The sequence below is a fragment of the Callospermophilus lateralis genome, unplaced genomic scaffold, assembly GCF_048772815.1.
Source record: "Callospermophilus lateralis isolate mCalLat2 unplaced genomic scaffold, mCalLat2.hap1 Scaffold_250, whole genome shotgun sequence".
In the NCBI taxonomy this organism is placed as follows: domain Eukaryota; kingdom Metazoa; phylum Chordata; class Mammalia; order Rodentia; family Sciuridae; genus Callospermophilus; species Callospermophilus lateralis.
Genome location: NW_027513332.1, coordinates 1,106,918 through 1,129,066, shown reverse-complemented (window position 1 = coordinate 1,129,066; position 22,149 = coordinate 1,106,918). Strand labels below are relative to the sequence as shown.

General features: G+C 32.5%; 1 pseudogene; it reads right to left on the bottom strand.

The window, feature by feature from the left end:
* LOC143389170 (zinc finger protein 280D-like) overlaps nt 1-22,149 on the bottom strand; it is a 75,161-nt pseudogene that overhangs the window by 4,535 nt on the left and 48,477 nt on the right.

The following is a 22,149-nucleotide window of genomic DNA, read 5'->3' as shown; positions in this document are numbered from 1 at the left end:
AAAACGATGAGCAAATATCACGAAATTTCCAAACACTGGTATAAATATAATCATTACGGTTTCTAGAAAGAGCAAAGTAACTTAAACACCAAGAAAAAGAACAAAAATTGCTATAAGACTTATCAAAAATACTGGGTGAAAGACAGTGGAATACCACTTTAAAACTGCATAGAAAAATAGTTATCTATCCACATTAGCCGAAATACCATTTAAGTAAATATATTTTTAGAAGTGCAAAGACTGTAAAAGAAGATGCTCTGCTTCTGGGAAAGCTGGTAGAACACACAATCCAACAAACAACAAGGAAACCAAGAAAAGAAGAATTTATGCTTTAGGAAACAGAATATCCAATGCCACAGAGTGACAAAGGAAAACGCATCAGGCTTAAAGAGCAACTAGTTTAAACTGGAGCAAGGATTGGAGAACTCCAGACCTCTTCAAAATTTCTCGGTGTGTAAAAACTTTGAAAAAAATATTTTCAAATATTAGAAAAATTGTAATTTTAAAAAAGCATTATATAAACGAAAATTTTTAAAATGAGCAAAAAAAAGTTTTTTTTTTTAAAAAAATTAGCTTTTAAATAGTTGGACACAATACTTTTATTTATTTTTATGTGGTTCTGAGAATGGAACACAGCACCTTGCATGTGCTAGGCCAGCGCTCTACTGCTGAGCCACAACCCCAGTTCTGCAAAAACGGATATTTAAAAAAAAAATCATTTATTTATTCTAATTAAGTATATATGATAGCAGAATGCACTTTAATTCACTGTACACAAATGGAGCACTTTTCATTTCTCTAGTTGTACACGATGTAGCATTGTACCCTATGTGCAGCCACACATGTACCTAAGGTAATGATGTCCGCCTCATTCCACCATCTTTCCTGCCACCATGTTCCCTCTCACCCCTCCCTATCTTTGTCCAATCACATTTCCTCCATTTACCCATGCCCTCCTGCCCATTATGGATCAGCATCCACTCATCAGAACATTCAGCCTGTGTTTTGGGGGGATTGGCTTACTACGCTTAGCATGATGTTCTCCAACTCCACCCATTTACCTGCAAATGCCATGATTTTATTCTCTTTGAATGTCAAGTAATACTCCATTGTGTATATATACCACAATTTCTTTACCCATTCATTTACTGAAGGGCATCTAGGTTGGTTTCACAGTTTAGATATTGTGAGTTAAACTGCTATAAACATTGATGTAGCTGCATCACTATAGTATGCTGATTCTAACACCTTTGGGTATAGACCAGGAGTTGGACAGCTGGGTCAAATGGTGGTTCCATTCCAAGTTTTCTGAGGAATCCTATACTGCTTTCCATAGTGGTTGTACCAATTTGCAGTCCCACCAGCAATGTATGAGTATACCTTTTTCCCTACATTCTAGCCAACACTTATACTGCTTGTATTCTTGATAATTGCCACTCTGACTGGAAGTGAGATTAAAATTGAGAGTGGTTTTGATTTGTATTTCTCTAATTAAAACATATGTTGAACATTTTTCATTTATTTGTTAATCTTTTCAGAAGAGTCTGTTCCGTTCCTTAGCCCATTTATTATTATTATTATTATTATTATTATTATTATTATTATTATTATTAGTGTTTTTTGAGTTCTCTATGTGTCTTGGAAATTAGTGCTCTAACTGATGTGCATGTAGTAAATATGTTCTCCCACTCTGTGGGCTCTCTCTTCACGTAATTATTTTCTTTGCTGAAAAGAAGCTTCTTAGTTTGAATCTATCCCATTTATTAATTCTTGATTTCATTTCTTGTGCTTTAGGAGTCAAGTTAAGAAAGTCAGGACCTAATTGGAAATGATGAAAATTTGGGCCTAGGTTTCCTTCTATTAGGCACAGTGTCTTTAGTCTAATTCCTAGGTCCTCGATTTACTTTTGACTTTTGTAGATGATGAAAGAGAGTGGTTTAATTTCACTTAACTGCTTATGGATTTCCAGTTTCCCCAGCACCATTTGTTGAAGAGGCTATCTTTTTGCCAAAGTGTTTTCAGCACCTTTGTCTAGTATGAGATAACTGTATTTATGTAGTTTGTCTCTGTGTCTTTTATTCTGTACCATTGGTCTATATATCTACTTTGATGCCAATACCATGCTGTTTTTGTTACAATATCTCTGTAGTATAGTTTAAGGTCTGGTATTAGAATGCTTCCTGTTTCACTCTTCTTACTAAGGCTAGCTTTGGTATTCTGGGTCTCTTATTTTTCCAAATGAATTTTATGATTGCATTTTCCATTTCCATGAGGAATGTTCCTGGGATTTCAATTGGAATTGCATTAAATCTGTACAATGCTTTTGGTAATATGGTCATTTTGACAATATTAATTCTTCCTGTCCAAGAACATGGGAGATCTTTCCATTATCTTAAGTCTTCTTCAATTTCTTTCTTTAGTGTTCTGATGTTTTCATTGTATAGATCTTTCACCTCTTCTGTAAAATTGACTCTCAAGGTTTTTTTTTTTTTGAGGCTATTGTGAATGGGGACGTTTTCCTAATTTCTCTTTCAGCGGGTTTATCACTTATATATAAAAATGCATTTGATTTATTGGTATTGCTTTGTATCCTTCTATTTTAATGAATTCATTTATTAATTCTAGAAGTTTTCTGGTGGAGTTTTTTGAATCCTCTATGTACAGAATCATGATGTCAACAAATAGTTATAAGTTTGAGTTCTTCTTTTCCTATTTGTATTCCTTTAATTTCTTCTGTCTAACTGTTCTGGCTTGAGTTTCAAGAACTATGTTGATTAGAAGTGGTGAAAGAGGGAATCCCTATCTTGTTCCAGTTCTTAGAGGGAATGTTTCCAATTTTTCTGTTTAGAATGATGCTGACATTGGGCTCATCATAGGTAGCTTTTACAATATTGAGGTATGTTCCTAATACCCGTAGTTGTTCTAGTGTTTTAAACATGAAAGGATGTTGTATTTTGTCAAATGCATTTTCTGCATCTGTTGAAATGATCATATGATCATATGATTTTTATCTTTAAGTCTATTGATGTGATAAATCATGTTTATTGAGTTCCATATGTTGAACCCAGCTTGCATACCTGGGATGAATCCCACTTGATTATGGTGCACTATCTTTTTAATATATTTTTGTATGCAATTTGCCAGAATTTTATTAATTTTTATATCTATGTTCCAGGGACATTGGTCTGAAGTTTTCTTTCCTTGATGGGTCTTTGTTTGCCTTAGCTATCAGGGTGATACTAGCCTCATAGAATGAGTTTGGAAGGAGTTTTTTATTTCATGGAATAATTTGAGGTGAATTGGTATTAATTCTTCTTTGTAGGTCTTGTAAAACTCGGATGAGAATTCATCTGGTTCTCGGCTTTTCTTTGTTGGTAGATTTTGATGGCATCTACTATTTCATTTTCAAAATTGATCTATTTGTGTATGTCCTCATAATTTAGTTTGGAAAGATCATATGTCTCTATAAATTTGTTGATGTCTTCAAGATTTTCTATTTTCTTGAAGTATAAATTTTCAAAATAGTTTTCAATTACCTTCTGTTTTTCAAAAGTATCTTGTATCAAGAATTTTAGTAACTTTGAGTGTTCTCCTTTTTTGTTAGGGTGGCTAAGGTTTATCAATTTTAGTTTTTCAAAGAACCAGCTTTTTGTTGTCATTTTTGTCAATTTCATTGATTTCAGCTCTGAGTTTATTTCCTGTCTTCTACTTTTGCTGTTGATTTGTTCTTCTTTTTCTAGAGCTTTGAATGTTAACTTCTTATTGATTTTATGAATGAGCTCAATGCAATGAACTTTCCTCTTTGAAGTGTCCCAGAAATTTTGGCATATTGTATCAGAGTTCTCATTTACCTCTAAATTTTTTTTTTGAGGATGTCTTCTGCTATCCATGCATCATTTAATAGTGTATTATTTAGTCTCCAGGTATTGAAGTAGTTTCTATATTTCACTTTATCATTGATTTCTAATTTCATTCCATTATGGTCTGGTAGAATGCAGGGTAGTATTTCTTTTTCTTTCTTTCTTTCTTTTTTCTTTTTTTGTATTTGCTAAGAGTTGCTTTGTAGCATACCATATGGTCTATTTTAGAGAAGGATTCATGTGCTGCTAAGAAAAAACTATGTTCACTCATTGATTGATGAAATACTCTATATATGTCTGTTAAATCTAAATTATTGATTATATTATTGAGTTCTATAGTTTCATTTAGTTCTATAGTTTCTTTGTTTAGTTTTGTTTGGAAGATCTATCTAGTGATGAGAAAGGTGTGTTAAAAGTCACCCAGTAATATTGTGCTGGGTTCTATTTGATTCTTGACATTTAGAAGGGTTTGTTTGATTTATGTAGATGCTCCATTGTTTGGGGCATAAATATGATTGTTATGTCTTGTTGATATATGATTTATTTAAGCAGTATGAAATTTCCTTCTTTATCCCTTCTGACTAACATTGGTTTAAAGGCCACTTTATCTTATATGAGGATATATACCCCTGCCTGTTTCCACAGTTCATATGAGGAGTATGTTTTTTCCCATCCTTTCACGTTTGATCTGTGGATATCTTTTCGAAATAAAATGAGTCTGTTAAAGGCAGCATATTGTTGGGTCTTTTTTTTTTTCCAATCTACTAGTCTATGTGTTTTAGTTGATCAGTTTTTGCTACTAACATTCAAAGTCATTATTGAAATATGGTTTGTATTCCCAGTCATTATGGTTTGTTTTTGGTTTTGTATTTGACTTGGTTTCTCCTTCGATTGTTTTTTCCTTCAGTGTAGTTACTTTCTTTGCTGATTTTCATTTCCTTCTTATGGAATATTTTGCTGAGAATATCCTGTAGTGCAGGTTTTCTCATTGTAAATTCTTTTAACTTTTGTTTATCATGGAAGGTTTTTATTTCATCATCAAATCTGGAGCTGAATTTTGCTGGATATAACATTCTTGATTGGCACCCATTTTCTTTCAGAGGTTGGTATATGTTGTTCCAGGATCTCCTAGCTTTGCGGGTCTAGGTTGAGAAACCTGCTGAGATACGAATTGGTTTTCCCCTTTACATAATCTGGAACTTTTCTCTTGTGGCTTTCAAAATTCTATCTTTATTCTGTATGCTAGGCATTTTCATTATAATATGTCTTTGTGTGGATCTGTTGCAATGTTGTAGATTTGGTATCCTATAAGCCTTTTGTATTTGATTTCCCAATTCATTCTTCATGTTTGGAAAATTTTCTGATATTATTTCATTGAGAGCATACATTCCTTTGGTTTGTATCTCTGTACCTTCTTCTAATCCAATAAATCTTAGATTTGGTCTTTTGATGCTATCCCATAATTCCTGGAGGTTCTGTTTATAGTTTCTTACCATCTTCACTGTGTGGTCAACTTTATTTTCAAGATTATATATTTTGTCTTCATTGTCTGAGGTTCTGTCTTTTAAGTGATATAGTCTACTGGTGATGTTTTCTATTGAATTTTATTTGGTTTATTTTTTTCTTCATTTCAAGGTCCCCCGCCTCCCGCAAATCTATCTTTTACTACCTGTATTTGCTCTTTGTTGGAGTGATGGATTGTCACCTGTATTTGCTCTTATTTCATTGTTTGATATGTAGATCATTTTAATTATGTACATTCTGACATAATTCTAACATTTCATCTACTGTACTGAAAACAGATTCTATTATTATATCATCTTGGTTTGTTTGGGGCACCCTTTTCCTTTGTCATTTCATTTTTCCATGTGTCTTCTCCTCTAGTAGTGCAAATCCGAGGTGTTATAGTTTCTATTCTATAATCATACAGTGTCCCTGCAAGTTTCTGGTGTCTTGCCTTTAATGGGGAGATGGATATTAACAGCACCCAATGCAAATGATATACAGTTTTAAACCAAATAGTTTCTGTTTAGATGATTACAGTTTTATCACAATAAAATAAATGATGTGTTCAATTAATATCTGAAATATAGACAGGTTTGCAAAAGAGTCTACAGTTTCTATTGGTGGACAAAGACAGAAATGGGGGTGGGGGTGTAGGGTGTGTAAGGTAAGAGGTGAGAATATAAAAGTATTAGATCATAGGAGTGAACATGAATCAAAAAAAGTTGACTTTTAATAGGAGAAAAGAAAGAGGCAACCCTGCTCAAGGCTCTCTTCTGTCTGCAACAAGATGGTGGCTATTAGCACACCTAACAGGGATACCTCTGGCATAACCAAGCTTGATGACCTTGATGATAAGTCTTCCAGGTCCTGATTGTGTCCCTAGATGGCAGTCACCACATTGTAGTTGGCAGCAGTGATAACATCAAACCTGTAAGTACCTTGGTGTTGAGCTTTCAGTCAATGGCTGGTGTCCCAAGACAGATACTACTACAACTAAAGATAGTAGCAGTAGTAACAGAGGTAACTCAGAATGGCAGTGGGGGTGTCCCAAGATGGAGGCAACCACTTTCAGAGGTGGGCTGAAAGGGTGGGACTTACAATGACTTTGGGCTGCCTGGTAAGAGATACAGTGCTGTGGCATGCAGTGCTGTGGTGGGAAGCTGCTGCCAGTCCCTTTCTGTTGTCCCAAGGTGGAGGCTAGTGTGTGGGGAGAGCTTTGGTGATGGCTGCAGTGTCCCAAGATTGAGGTGGGCCTAGGGAGCCATTCATTGGATAAATGGGGCACAACAGCCTGGTTGTCTGCTCCATGCAGGGGTGGTCCTGGGCCTGGGTCCCTGCGTGGTTCACTGGGGAAAGTCCTGGGCCTGGACTCTTGCATGGGTCTGAGGCGCAGTCCAAGGCCTAGGCTTGGACTTTTCCACGGGTCACTGGGGGCCAGCCTGGACTGATGGGGGCCAGGATACATATTTTTAACACCAGAAAAATAATAAATATAGAGAAGGAAAGGATCATAGTACACTTACTGATCCAGCATATGTAACAGTATTAAAAACTGTGATGTAACTGCGCTGGAATCAGTGCTGTGTCAAGCCACACATGGGTCTGAGGAGGAAGAAAAAAATGCATATCTCTATATACAAGTTTTTGTGTATTTAATATTATTTCTCAGAACATTAGTCTACGAATACTGAAAAACTGAAAAGTTCCTGAATTGAAACCCAAAACATTAGCTTAAGTTAAATATTCTAATCAAATCAGGATTTATAATCATTTAACTTTCTTGGCCTTATCGAAAGTAAACACATCAATAAATATTTTCAAAATGTAAGTTTTCTCTTGTTGCAAATGAGCAAACTTCCATGTTTGACAATTTCTCTTGACCAATGGACAATTTTGAAAATTTTTAACATTGTTAATTTACTGAAATTTCTTTTACAAGATGAAACTATGGATACAACTGTTAAAATCTCAGAATACCATTTGAAAATCTGTATTAGACTGCACTAAGCCCAATGTTGTTTTAAAACATAATGTCAGTTTTATATTACAAATCATTGATATGGTATATTGCTTTAAACTATTTCAGATCAAACCTCAACAGAGATTAAATTATCAAAAAATTTAAGTGCCAATTCAGTGGTTGTTTTATGTAAATTGTATATATTTACAGCAAACAACTATTCTCTAATTTAAAAATTTGAAAGCGGGGCTGGGGATGTGGCTCATGTAGTAGTGCACTCATCTGGCATGTGTGAAGTTCTAGGTTTGATCCTCAGCATCACATAAAAATAAAATAAAGACATTGTGTCTACCTAAAAGCTAAAAAACAAATATAAAAAAATAAAAATTTGAAATCTACAGAACACTTCATTTTTCATGTCTATTTCAAATATAAAATCAGGCATGTGACTATATGGTTGTCTTCTTCCTCCCTTACCACTCCACGTGTGTCCTACCAGAAGCTGCGGGATTGGTCAAGGGTTATCACATAGCCGTGCTAAAATCTTTCAAACAAGTTCTCAAAACATTGGTAATCTTCATCTCTATTTAATAAATACTTTCCTCATAAGTACTGATATTCTCATGCAGTGATTAATGTATTTCAACTTCTTAACTTTTTCATTTATTTTCAAAGTTAGAAAGAATGTCCATCTGTGGCTAATGTTTTGCATTTATTGAATATACTTTCAAAATTGCTTTCTGTCATTTGTTGTAAACAGAGAGAGACAGCCTTTCATGAAATGTGCAGTTTTATGTACACTCATTGTATTTTCACTAGAGAGCTTCAAATTATTCCATTTGATTCAAATTTCATACTGTAAAGATAGTTTGCATGGTATTTTATAATCAAGATGCTTTTGGGCTGGGGCTTGGGCTCAGTAGTTGAACTCAGGAGCACTGAACCACTGAGCCACACCCCCAGCCCTCTTTTATATTTTATTTAGAGACAGGGAATCTCTGAATTGCCCTGCCTTGTTAAGTTGCTGAGGCTGGCTTTGAACTTGGGATCCTCCTGCCTCAGCCTCCCAAGCCACTGGGATTATAGGTGTGAGGCACCATGCCCGGCAAACATCATCTCTTTCTAATTAATTAATAATTTCATAAACCAGATAATATCTAGATTTTTTTAAGTTTTATTGGGATAAAATTTTCTAATTATTTCTTTTGTGTCAATCAAATCAACAAAACTTTATTTTTTGTCATGACATTATTCTTAATGTAAACATAGCTAATAATCAGATACATTTATTTATGATTGATTACATAAAGTATTTTCCTTTTATTCTCAATACTATTTCAGATTTAACATAATTTTCTAATAGCATTATAAATGTTTTGAATTTTCTTAGACAAATAAGACATATTCCTTTGTATGATTATGCATATCATTACAATATGTCTTATAAAAGTTCAAATAAATTAGAAATAGTCTTACATCAGACTTTCAATAATTTCTTGTGTACTCTTAAGAGGTAAACTGTTTTTGCATAAAATATATATCTAGAACCACTCACACATATTTTATCATATTCTATAAGGCATCATCTATTATCAGTTTAAATATATTTTTAAAAAATCTTCAATTTAGTGACTTGGGAGGCTTAGGCAAGAGGATTGTGAGTTCAAAGCCAGCCTCATCAACTTAGCAAGGCTCTATGCAACTCAAGGAGACCCTGTCTCTAATAAAATACAAAAAAGGGCTAGGCATGTGGCTCAGTATTAAGTGCTCCTGGGTTGAATTCCTGTGACCAATGGAGGGGGCAAAAAGTATGAATGAAAATGCAATAAAGCAAGAAGTTTTAAGTATACATGAGGAGATCATGATAATGAATTCACTAATGGAACACTTTAAAAAGATTAATCTTCTGCAAATCTTTGCCCATTCTAAACAGATTTTCAAAATCTAAATCATGAGCTTAGCTAGATCCACACTCTTTTAAAATCACTTTTAATTTGGTCACAATGAAGGATTAAAATTTACTTCAAAATTATCTTTTTTTTCTTTTCTTTCTTTTTTTTTTTTTTGGTACTGGGAATTGAACCCTCAGGTGTTTCCACTGAGCTACATCCCCATCCCTTTTTATTTTTTAGTTTGAGAAAGAGTCTGACTACTTGGCTTGAGAGTCCTGTTAAGGTTGTTGAGACTGTCCTTAAATTTGTAATCCTCCTGCTTCAGCCTCCTGAGTTGCTGGTATTACAGGTGTGTACCACAACATTCATTCAGTGTTTTCTTTTCCTTGTGCAACTAGTATGTTCTCAAGCTTTTGAAATTTCTAACATATCATTTTCTTTCTATTTTATAATTCAAAGAAAATTCTTAATTGTAACTCTGAATTTCATAGAAATTTTGTCTAAGGTTTTTAATGTTAAGAACTTCATCATTTTTAGTAGATAAACACTGTTTTTCTAGACAGACCTGTTACTGCCCTTGTAGTTTTGATCAATTTCTTCACACATTTTCTTCTGAACATTGTACCACTTGGCTTTTTAGATACAATATCTGTTTGAGAAAAAAAAAAAATAATGTGCATTAAAAATGTGTATTTTTAACTAACTCATTTAGCTAAATATATTTAATTTATATAATGAGAGTCAGTTTATGAGTGAGACAAATCATTAAAGAGAACATTACCCTACTCCCTACCACCTTATATTGGCTAGCAAACACTAAGTAACAAGCACCAGCAGTACTGTTGGAAGAAATGCAAGAGTGTAGATAACGACACTCCTGGAGGCTCAGTCTCAAGCGAAAGTCAAAAGCTGAGTATGGAACAAGAACACTGAGAAAAAAATCCCCATCCTCAACATAAGGAATTACTACAGGAATTGAACCTGTAGTTGTCTTGAGGTAATCATAGCAATGAGAAAACCAAAATTCAGGTGAACGCCTTCCTAGACAGCCGAAAACTCTACACTAAAGGCCTAACATAAGAAAAGGTATGCACATTTCCACATACACATACTCTTTACCCCGGTCTCACACATAGTGTCTGGCTTTCCACCAAACATGATACAACATACAGAAAAGCAAGGTGAAAAATACCTCTAAGAACACAAAGGTAGACATGATACAGATTCCAGAATTATCAGACATAAAATTTTAAATTACTACAGTTAATATGTTAAATGCTTTAGTAGAAGAAGTGTCAATATGCATAATCAGGATAGGATTTTCAATAAAGGGTCAGAAATTCTAAGAAGAATCAAATCAAGTCCTAGAAATAATAACAAACAAATTTATCATTATAGAGGTTTAAAATGTCTTTGATGGACTCATCTGTATACCTGGCACAAATAAAAAAATGAATCAGTAAATCTGAAGATTAAAAAAAAAAGAGTCAGTTGGGGAGTGGAAATCAAAACCAGGCACTTAAGAACAGTGCTAACATTAAATGGTTTAACATTTGTGAAATTGAAACTCCAGAAGTAGTAGATAAGAGTTGGTTCAGAAAATACCAATTAGGATAAATGCCAAAAACAGTTAAAGACACAAATAGATAAACATATAAAAAAGCAAACAAACAAAACAGACTTAAGACATGTCATGTTCATACTGGTTGATAAAACTTAATCTTGAGAGTATGCAAAGAAAAATCACATATTACAAAAAGATACAGACAATAATTATAGAAAGACATCACATCAGAAAATATGCAAGCTAGAAGACAATAACATTATTTAAACCAACTGTTTGAAAGAAAAAACAAAGACAAAATTGGAAATTCTGTACCTACCATAAAATATCTTTCCAAGTGAAAAAACATTTTATTAAACAAAAAGCCTTGGAAGAATTAACTACCAGCAGGCCCACAACATAAGATATAGCAAGTAAAGGGAATATGACAGAAATGGAGAGCAACATCAAGAAATGAAAAGATCTGGAAATGTCCCAGAATATAAAATCATTTGAAACTACTAATTTTCCAGTGTGCCAAGTGATTGATGTTTTAATTATTTCAGGATTTTTACTTCATAAATTTATATCTATTACACAATAGTAAACTAACATTATGCAAGTGAAATACATGTTTGTCAAAATGAAAAAACCTTAACATTTTACTTAAAATTAGGTATTTTTATAAGATGAAAATTTTTAAATCTATTTTTCCTATTACATGCCAATATTGTTGCTGACATATGCATTTTGAAATTTAATTTTTTTTAAAAAAAATCACACCAACAATATTTTCAAAAGTCTAAACCATTAAGGAAAAAAAATGAAACAAACTTTACCTTAGACACAGATTCTTGTTCCTTAATGGGCACTTCATTTTTTAATCTTGAAAACAAAATAAATACTCATTATTTTATACTTAAAATGATGAAATATGAAAGATTTTGCATGATTATAATAACTAAAATGTAAATCTAAACCAATGTATATTTTATGACATAATAGTAAATTGGACCTCATATCAAGGTAAAAGTAAAATGCAGGCTATTAAACAAAAGATTTATTAAATGGTTAAAAATCAATAAAGACATGTATTTCTCTATCAAAAAGCAAGAGCATTTAAGGAATGTATTCTTTGCTAAATACAATTTAAAAGACATAAAGAATTACTCCTTAAAAAGAAAAAGCAGAATATATATACATATATGTATACATATACACACACACATATAAAATATACATTAATATTTATTATAATAGGACTTAGAAGTGAAAAGAAACTTTTTCTATAATGAAATTCCATAATGATGTCACTTCAACCTGTATTACCATTAAGTTACTCTAGAAGCAGTAAAATCTCAGAAATAATGTAGAATTTTGAAGAATATATTCTTAAAAACCTCCATAAACACTGCTCAACAATTAACTATACTTTATAAACCTCCTGACTCCTAAACAATGCTTATTATAACTTATTAACAATATTAACAAAGGTATATACCATCTAGAAAAATCTTGTAAAATAATCAACAATGTAACAGATAGCTTTTCTAAATGACCTTTGTTTCATAAACTAATGACTAAAAATATTATTTGGAGAATTTAAGCATCAATAAATATTGATATTATATACTAAATTCAATTTTAATGCACATAAGTAGGTCAGCCAACCTGACCTGAAATGTCATTAATCAAGAGTTAATTGATGAAGGCTCAGTAACTATAAGAAATAGTATTTTTAATACAAGCAATAACTACACTGAATTTTAAATTTCATGAACAAAAATGAAGATAACTAATAGGACAAAAAATGTCATCTCTTAAAACGTTCTCTCATGGCTAGTCAATGGCAAAGACTCTTTCTCTTTATGAAGTGCCTATGCATTTTTAAAATTAGGAAAATAGGGGCTGGGTTGTAGCTCAGTTGTAGTGCACTTGCTTAGCAAGCATGAGGCACTGGGTTCGATCCTCAGCACCACATAAAAGTAGAAATGAAATCAAGGTATCTTGTCCATCTATAACTAAATTTTTTTTTTATAAAAAAGTTAGGGCTATAAAAGGAAAGAGTGTATAGTTCAGTGGCAGAGAATGTGCTCAGTATGCACAAAGCACTGGGTTCAATATCCAGCACCACTAAAATAACAATGATGGTGCTGATGATAAAGTGGCTATGGCCTTTTTTTGCATACTATTATAATTGGTAGTACATTACAATAAGTTAAAATTAATTTGTTAAACAAGTTGAGCTGAATAAAACTTGAACAAAAGATTGATCAAATACATTTGAGGTTAAAGACTGTGTGATTATCTCAATTATCTAAACAATATAAATAAAGATGAGTCTGTATAAAGTATATATATCTTCATTGTTTTAATGGAGCATATGGATAAATAATTGTTTTAAGAATAACATGTTTAATGAAAAAACATTGTTAGTCTAAACATAGATATTATATTAATGAAGCACTGAAATAAATTTATCCATTAAAACTGATTTTTATTTCTAAGCATTTGATCATTTTAAATTCAATTTGAAAAAACTAAAACAAATGGGCCAGAAAACACCTAAAAATATAAAATATTTTGGGGGCTGGGTAGAGTGCTTGCCTAGCATGTATGAGGCCCTCAGTTTGATCCCCAGCAAAACACACAGTTATTTTCTTTTCAGCTTACTATTAAAATGTTATCAAAGATCTTATACTCTTAAAAAATTACCATGCTAATAATTTTTGATATGGGTATTATAATAAGTTAGTTTTATGTAGCAATTAAAAATAAAAGCCATTAAGAATATTTAACTGGTATTGCTGGCATTTCCACTGGGGAAACTGAGTCCTCTGAGTATCACTGCAATGGAGGTTAGTGATGTAAATTGTTATAATTCTCCATTTTACTAAGAAACTGGTAGATGAGATCATGTTAAGTTATTGGAATAATTAATATTAAGGTGTCTATGATGGGCTGGGGTTGAGGCTCAGAGGTAGAGTGCTTGCCTAGCATACGTGAGGCACTGGGTTTGATCCTCAGCACTACATAAAAATAAAATAAAGGTGTCCACCTACAACTATAAATAAATATATAAATAAATAAATATTTTAAAAAAGATGTCTATGACCCCAAATATTGTTTTGTGCCTTTTACTATAAAATAATTCTCTTCTTAAGGGACAGGCTTATAACAACCAGTAAAAGCATTTAGAAAAATAACTCTAATATCAATTAGAAATGTACTTTATAAATTTCATCATGAATTTATAACTAAAATTTTATAACTAGAGATGCACACTTGAAGGTTAATAAGTTCTAACATAACTACTGATATATTATTAACATTTCAGGAAAGAAAAAATGTTTCATACCTATAACTCTTATTCATTAAAGATACTTGCTGAAATAATCATCATTTGAGATATTCAACTACTTTAGAGAAGACAGTCAAATTTGCTAAGCTCAAAGTTCTGAGCTAATAACCTGCCTTTAAGTAATTACACTTTTCACCTGTAAATGTAGTTTTTTAATAGGAAAATGTAGTGTAGTATTTAGGACATCTGAGTTCAATGCAAAGAGAACAGAAAGACTGGTGATCAATTTCAACATCATTAGCAAATAAAATTGAAAGTATGTAAGTTTTCTTCTCTATAGAAACCTGTTTAAATATATTTGTTTTTAAATAATAATCCCTTTTCTGTAAAGTCCTAAATGAAGTAAATGGTTTCCTGTATTTTTCTGCAGGTCACACGAACAACATAAGGCTACATATAAAAGGAATATTCTGAATCAATGACACTAGTTATGTTCTTTTGAGGCTTCATTCACACTATAAACATACCACATGATGGGGAGATGAGCTGTAAGGAGGGAAATATTCATTTATCCATAAACTCAGGCCAATAATAGCATTTATCTCAGAAATCGGTGTGAATTAAATGAGTAAATGAACATCAAATACTTGGAAGACTATAGGGCACATTGTATGTGATCAATAAATGTTACCTATTATTATTTCAAATCTTCCTGCTCAAGACTTGCTTGAGAGTGCACAACACAGGCCACTTTTACTCCCTAAATTATCTCCATTGTTTTGATTCTTCTGCCAAGCTTCCACACTACTCTTAAACACAATATATTCGATACTTCTTTTGATTTTTTGTCTGGGATCAGACTTATTTGTTCTAGTATGAAATGATCTAACTATTTCTGAACACCTGGTTTTGAGCTATCATCTAAAGTTAGGGAAGAAAGCAGAAAAATCATTCTATATAGAAGACAGAACTAGATAAAGACAGACAAGCAAACAAAGAAAACAAAATATCTGCATGTGAAAATGTAAAGGAAAAAAAAGACCAATGATGTAGGCAGAATTAATGAAAGAGTAGGAATCTATTGTGTTATGTGGTTTTGTTGGAAAACTGAATTATACCCTAGACATTTCATTTATAATCTATAAACTACCCTCAAGACCAGGAGACCAAAAAAATTTTTTTAAATGGCAGTAACTACAGAATCACTAGCCAAAGCTGGTATGGTTTGTTCTAAATGATGAAGTACACAACAATTTCATTTATCTTTGCATTTCACTGTTTCTCCCATTCTTTCATGCTAATCAGATATCAAAGGCATTAGTCCCAACTGCCAGGAACCACTGTTATTAGTATTATTATTTTATATCAGGGTGTGAACCCAGTGGCACTTAACCTTGAGCCAAATCCCCAGGGTCTTGCTAAGTTGCTTAGGGCCTCGATATACTGCTGAGACAGACCTTGAACTCTTGATCCTCCTGTCTCAGCCTTCCCAGGCCCTGGGATTACAGGCATTAAAAATGTCACCACGCCTGGCCACGAAACCACCATATCTTCATGCACAGCTCCTATATACTGACTAGCAACTTCATATGAGGAACAAATGTGTTATATCCACCTTGAAAAGAAAAAAAAAACTATCTTCCAGTTCCCAAAAATTTGATTTATTAATGACTGTGAGAGAATCTAGGGAAAAGAATCTCTCATACCTCCAACCCCAGTCACATTTCAAGTTAAAGAAAGATACCCAAACTCATAGATCAGAGTGGTTTGGTGTTTTTTCTCCTTCTCCTCTTTCTTCTTCTACCTTAAATATATGAAGACATTTTGACCATTTTGAACACTTAAGATTCTATAACTTGGGTTAAACAATGATTCTTCCAAGTACAGAAATTAAGAAAAACAATGGTATAAGCCCTTATTCTTTGATGTTCATAGACTCAATGTGAGTAAATATTTTTAACAGAAATTTTGATATAGTTTCAAATGTAAGACTTAAAGAAAAATATTGTCATTCTACCCCTAGAGGAGTTTACTTATTGCTTGCATATGTGAAAAACAATTAATGACTTAACAGTTTAGTTGCGAGTGGTATAATAAAATAATATTTCACTTTTAAGAACAGGTTCTGATTCCTTCTGGGATAGTATTTCACAAAAATTATAGCTATTCAATAGATATAATTATAATTGTTTAAATGATTATGAAATCAGCTGGCTATGTGGCCCTGTGAAGATATGAACTTCATGTCTACATTTTTGATTCTCCTATTCTATAATTACCATGGTGAATGACATCAATCATGTCTTTTATTCATGTGTTCATTTCCAACACCTGACACAGAGTCTTGCACATTGAAGGCAGGACATCAATGTCCAGTGTAATGACTTGTGAAAAGATTTATCTATATTATACTATGAAAAGAGCAACATGCTAAGGATGAAACCCAATATTTCTCTTGCAATTCTTTAGCTTTAAGGAAAGTCAGAATTCTGTTTCTATTTCTTCTTAGTACATTTAAATTAGAGGAAATTTAACAAAGTGTATACATAGATTTAATCTTTAAAGCACACTGTGCATCTCTTAAATCTTCAAAGATTACTATCAACTTCATTTCACAGATGAAGTGAGGAAACTTGACCACAAAGTTGGTCAGAAAGTGCTAGGGCTGATATTTTACCTTTAGTCAATACACTGCATTTTGCTTAGACAAACCTGGAAGTCACTTGAAGAACTAAATTAATTTTTAAAACCACTTCAAAGTGTGCTTTTTAGGATATCTGATTCAATCAATAAGAAAGATAACTCATTAAGTAGCCTAATTTTCCAAATTTCAGTTATTGTGCATTTACCACAGGCTCTTACACTCTAAATATGTTCTAGAGGGGAATTACCCTTTTATTCTCACTTTTTGTCAAGAAAAAGTATCTTACAAAACTTTACTTCTATTCTGTGTTACAACTGATCTACACAGGTAGGTACACTGGAAAAGAGGGAAAATGGAGATTAGGGAAACAGAAAAGAGCAATTTCATGACTAAGTTCAATAATATCTCTAACATTTAAGAGAGGCATTGTTGAAAAATCATTTCAAAGTTCTGAAAAAGAAATAGCTATGTGACTACTGCTAACTAGAAGAACTATACACTCTTACAAAATTAACAGCCAAGATTTATGGACATAAATACTTGGTAATAATAAAATTTTCTTCAAAAAAAAAAAAGGATTCTGTAAGTTAAAAAAGCATGATTTCCTTCTAAACAGGATTCTGTACCAGTTTTCAAAAAGGCAGTGTTGTTTCCCAGTCTTTAGACAGAAAAAGCCAGAATTACTCTCAATTCTATTGTACACAAGATTCGATTAAAGCACTGTGATGAGATGTCATCCACCAAGCAGTCTGGAGGAAAGTACTGCTTGAGTCAAAATTACAGATAACCACAATGCCAATGTACTTCCACTGAATCTCAATAATGATAAGATTCTATAGATTCTAGGATCCCCTGCCATCAGAAAGTGGCAGTACTCACACTAGTAACAGGATTAAGAGCAGGAAAGCTGGAGTAGGAGCAGTGACAACAGTGAGTGTGGGCTTTCTTCCAGGTCAGTACCAAGTAATTTAGAATCAATAGTTAACTGAATTACTTAAACTGGTAATTTAACTAATTAATTTCCATGCATTATTTCTTAAAGCCAACCTAAAAAGAATTATTGCTTATCTTTCAGTGATGAGGAATCTGACTTGAAGGTTAATAATTTACTCAAAGTTATAGAGCTAGTTAGATGTAAAACTAGGATTTAAACCTCAGTCTATCTTATTTTAAGGTTACATTCCTTTCATAATACCAGACTTCACAGTGAGTTGTATGGACAGTTTCAGTGTGGACAATTAAAAACATTAAGATCCCTTATTTTAATAAAAAAATACAGAAAAGAGATGCACAGGAGACTCTCTAATGAGGTAGATGATAGTAAACTTTTGTATGTGAAAAGAGTGTATGCTGTATGAAAAGAGTGTATGAAAAGACTGTATGCTGAAAAGAGTGAGACTGCAGAAACATCTCAAAATCAGAAGTGAATTATGTCATAAGTACAGGATGTCCATACTATAGTCAAGTTAAGGTATTACAACTTAGGGGAAAATACTGATTCGATTTATAAAAGACACTTATGACTAAAATAAACCCAGAAGTGTTCATAGAAATTTCTTAAAAATATAAGTTTAATGAGCTTTAGAGACCGAAAATCGAATGGTATGACTTATACATGATGCAGCAATTACCTCTAAAGAAATTTAACAGAAATAATTTGTGTAAATGGTTTGGGAGGCCTAGAAAGAAAAATTGAAGGCTGAAGATCAGGGCAATTCCACCTGAATAAAATGTAGGTAGAAATAAAATCATGGAGTATAGAAATATAACAACAATAGAATCACTGATAACTTCTATAGTGTTTTCTATGTGCTAATCTTTTACTTTTCTTTTTTTTGGGGGGGGGAGTACTGGGGATTGAACCCAAGGTTGCTTAACCATTGAGCTTTTTACTTTTTAATTTTTTAATTTTATACAAGGTTTCCCTAAGTTGCTCAGGGCCTTGATAAATTGCTGAGGCTGGCTTTGAACTTGCGATCCTGCTGCCTCAGCCACCAGAACTAGCTAATCACTTTTGAAGTACTTTATCTGAAAACTAACTCCTTTAATTCCCTCAAGACTTTCAGAGTAGGTACTTTTGTAATCTTTGTTTTATAAATAAGAAACTGAGGTACAGAGATTAGGTAGCCTTTGCATAAGTCACTTACATCTAGAAAACAACAGGGTAGGAACTCCTAATTGGGCAATCAATTACAGAGCCTAGACTTGTACCACATCACTCTGTCACTTTAAAGGTCTGAGAGGGCTGAACGTATCAAATCTGGGTATCAAATGTTCAAATCTTATCATTAAGAAAGACCTCTTGATCTCATTAAGAAAGGCAATTAAATTTAACAAAATGAGAAAAAAATTCAAGAATCTTAATAGATATTACAAATGCTGGAAATATTAACAGTCTCTATAATAGCTAAGTACAAGAAGTTACAGAGAGAAACTAGACATAATTATGAGAATCTCTTAAGCTTCTCAGTGAAGCCATGTTAGGCAACCATACTCTTCATCAAAAATACCCTTGCTGCTATAATCAGAAGAGGCTCTGCACTGTTATATATTTCTTAGACTTTATAAATGTAATAATGAGGAAACCATTTTTTCCAGATAAAATTTCTGAAAATGTGAAAATGTACTTGCTTGCATCTAATTATGCACTCTACCTTATAAATGATTCAGAAACATGAATGAAATTTCTAGAAGTCCTTCTTATTCAACACCACATTTATATTTTCCAATAGAAAAATCAGAATGATAAATCTAATCATTATTCTATAGCCCATTCTATTGAGATTGTCATGAAATTAGTAATGATAGAAGGGAAAAAATTCAAAGGCTGAATAAATATTTTTTGTATAGTCACAGGCCAAATATAACATGGTAAATCCCACATTAAATTTAATTTAAAGAATTTTAATTTTAACCTGAATTTTGACCACAGAAAGTTTTCCCAAAAGTATGTATAAATTATGGGCATTAATTTTACAGTACAGAACAGAAAAAATAATGACACAATTACCTTCTTTTATAAAAATGCAAGAGGGTTATTTTTATAAGAGTACACATACAGAGTTGAATGTGCCTAAGAGTAAGATGGATATTAAATTTTCTCAAGATCAAGAATTCCTGTTTCTGTTACTGGGGTAGATATGTGAATTCATAAGAATAAACTATGAAACTTAGTCATAACCAGTATTGAAAAACAGACCCCTAGACCTCTAAAACTTAGTAACTGCATTTACAAATAGGGCATCACCATACTCATGATTGTCTTCCCACATCTCTGTCCATACCTTCTTTAATTTCCTTTGTACATTCCTTCTCATCTCTCTAACCTTTTATTGTCAGAGTCCTAAGAGCTCACCTGTGCACCTTGCCCTTTCTCTATTTCCACTGTTATCCCTTGATGAGCTCATATACTTCCAAGAATTTTTTAAAATTGAACTTTTTCATGCTTTAACAACTGTAGATTCACACATGGTCATAAGGTTATAAGAAACAATACAGAGCAATCTCAAGTACACTTTGCTCAGTTTCCTTCAATGATAGCATCTTGTAAACTATAGTTCAATATCACAACCAGGATATTGACAATGATTAACAACACACTGATCTTTTTAGAATCCCCCAGTCTCACATACATCCATTCTTATGACATTTAAAAATATTAAATGATACTTATAGCCTAAAACTTACCCTTAAATTCATAAAGGATAATGACATCTCCACCTAGCTATCAAATAAGTATCTCAAAACTAAAACATGTCTCAAACTAAAATCCTCTTCTTCACTCCCAAACCTATTCCTCTTGAGTCTTCTGCATCTCAGTTGATAACAATGCTATCTTTTCAGCTGATCAGAATATTAACTATGAATCATCCTTCCATGTTAGCTCACAATTCATATCTAAATTACCAAAAAATTCAAAACACATCCAAAAAGGAGTCACTTATCACCTACCCAAGCGACCACCAGCTCCCACTTGTTTTATTAAAATAACCCCTTAACTAATCTCATTGATTTTGCCCTTGGTATCTTAGGACTATTCTCAAGAAAGCACATAATGGGATACAGTATTCTTACATTTAGATATTTATTTATCTGGAGTTTTACTGAGGTATCCTCTATTCAAAATTCACTAATGGCTTCTCATTTAAAAGTGAAACCCAAAGTTTTTACGATGATCTTTAAGTTCATATACCACATGGTCCACATTATCTCACAGGACTATCTCCTACTAGTCTCCTTCTTCTTCCCTCCACTGCAGCCAAACTAGTCTCCTAACAGTTCCTTAACTCAGAATTATCCCATGTTGGAGGTTTTTTCCTCCCAGAAATGCTCTTTTGATATCCAAGTAATATCCATATAACCTCCTTCATACCTCTACTCAAAATGTCATGTGTCTGTGAAGTTTTCCCTGATACCAGATTTAAAATGGTGGTCTCCTAATTTCTACCCCATATTCCTGTATTTCTCTTTCCTACTTCATTCTTCTTCAAAGTATTGACCATCATCTAAAATATAGGCAAGATGTTTTGCCAAAATGTGACAATAAGGCAAGAATCCAAGTTTCTATAGCTTAAGAGTCATTTTCTAAGAATGACAATAGACTCAAACTAAAAATTAGACCTATTCAACAGTAACCAAAAAGCATAAACATGTGACATGGCAATAGTTGATGAGGCAAATCAACTATTTAGAATAACTTGATGATAAAGAAAGATCAGGCTTAAGCTAAAACCTATTAGTATCACACAAATTCAACTAATTACCTATAATAATTAGCAAGTTTTGTCCTGCTTTAGTCAAACCAATTTTTAAAAATGAAGTTACAGGTGATAATATAGTTTATACTTCAAGGAAATGAACTTGATACTACAAAAAATTAAGTCTCAGAAAAATTATAAAATAGTACTCATATATTGGTATATCATATTTTTTAATTACAATCAAGGAAAAGCAGATTTTCTATTCTATAACATATAAAGAACTAATGTTAAAAATGGAAATAAATTGTTGTTTCTGGGCAAAATTTTTAAAAATTGGGTAGAAAGAAGGAAGATAAACTTCAGGGAGCCAGATAAGGAAATAAAGAATAATATATTACTAAGTCGAATACTAAGAAACAAGTCACCTTTGGACATTTTGGAATATCCTTCATTTACATTATAAATTTGTCCAGATAATTAAAGCTAACAGGATTTAATTTTTTTGATTAATACTCATAAGATAAACATTACAAAATAAGCAGTCATCTAAACTGGCTTTATCTCTGATTTTAGAATAAAAGAAACCACACCTGACTTATAATTTCAGAGTCTGATGATCCTTATGGCTATTAAGACATAAAAGGCACTTTGCTAGTCTTTAAAATTCAAGAAATTAGTATAGTATAATGAAATTTAATTATGCTAGAGGAAAAAATGCAAGATGCACTAGCTCTTAGGTTTGC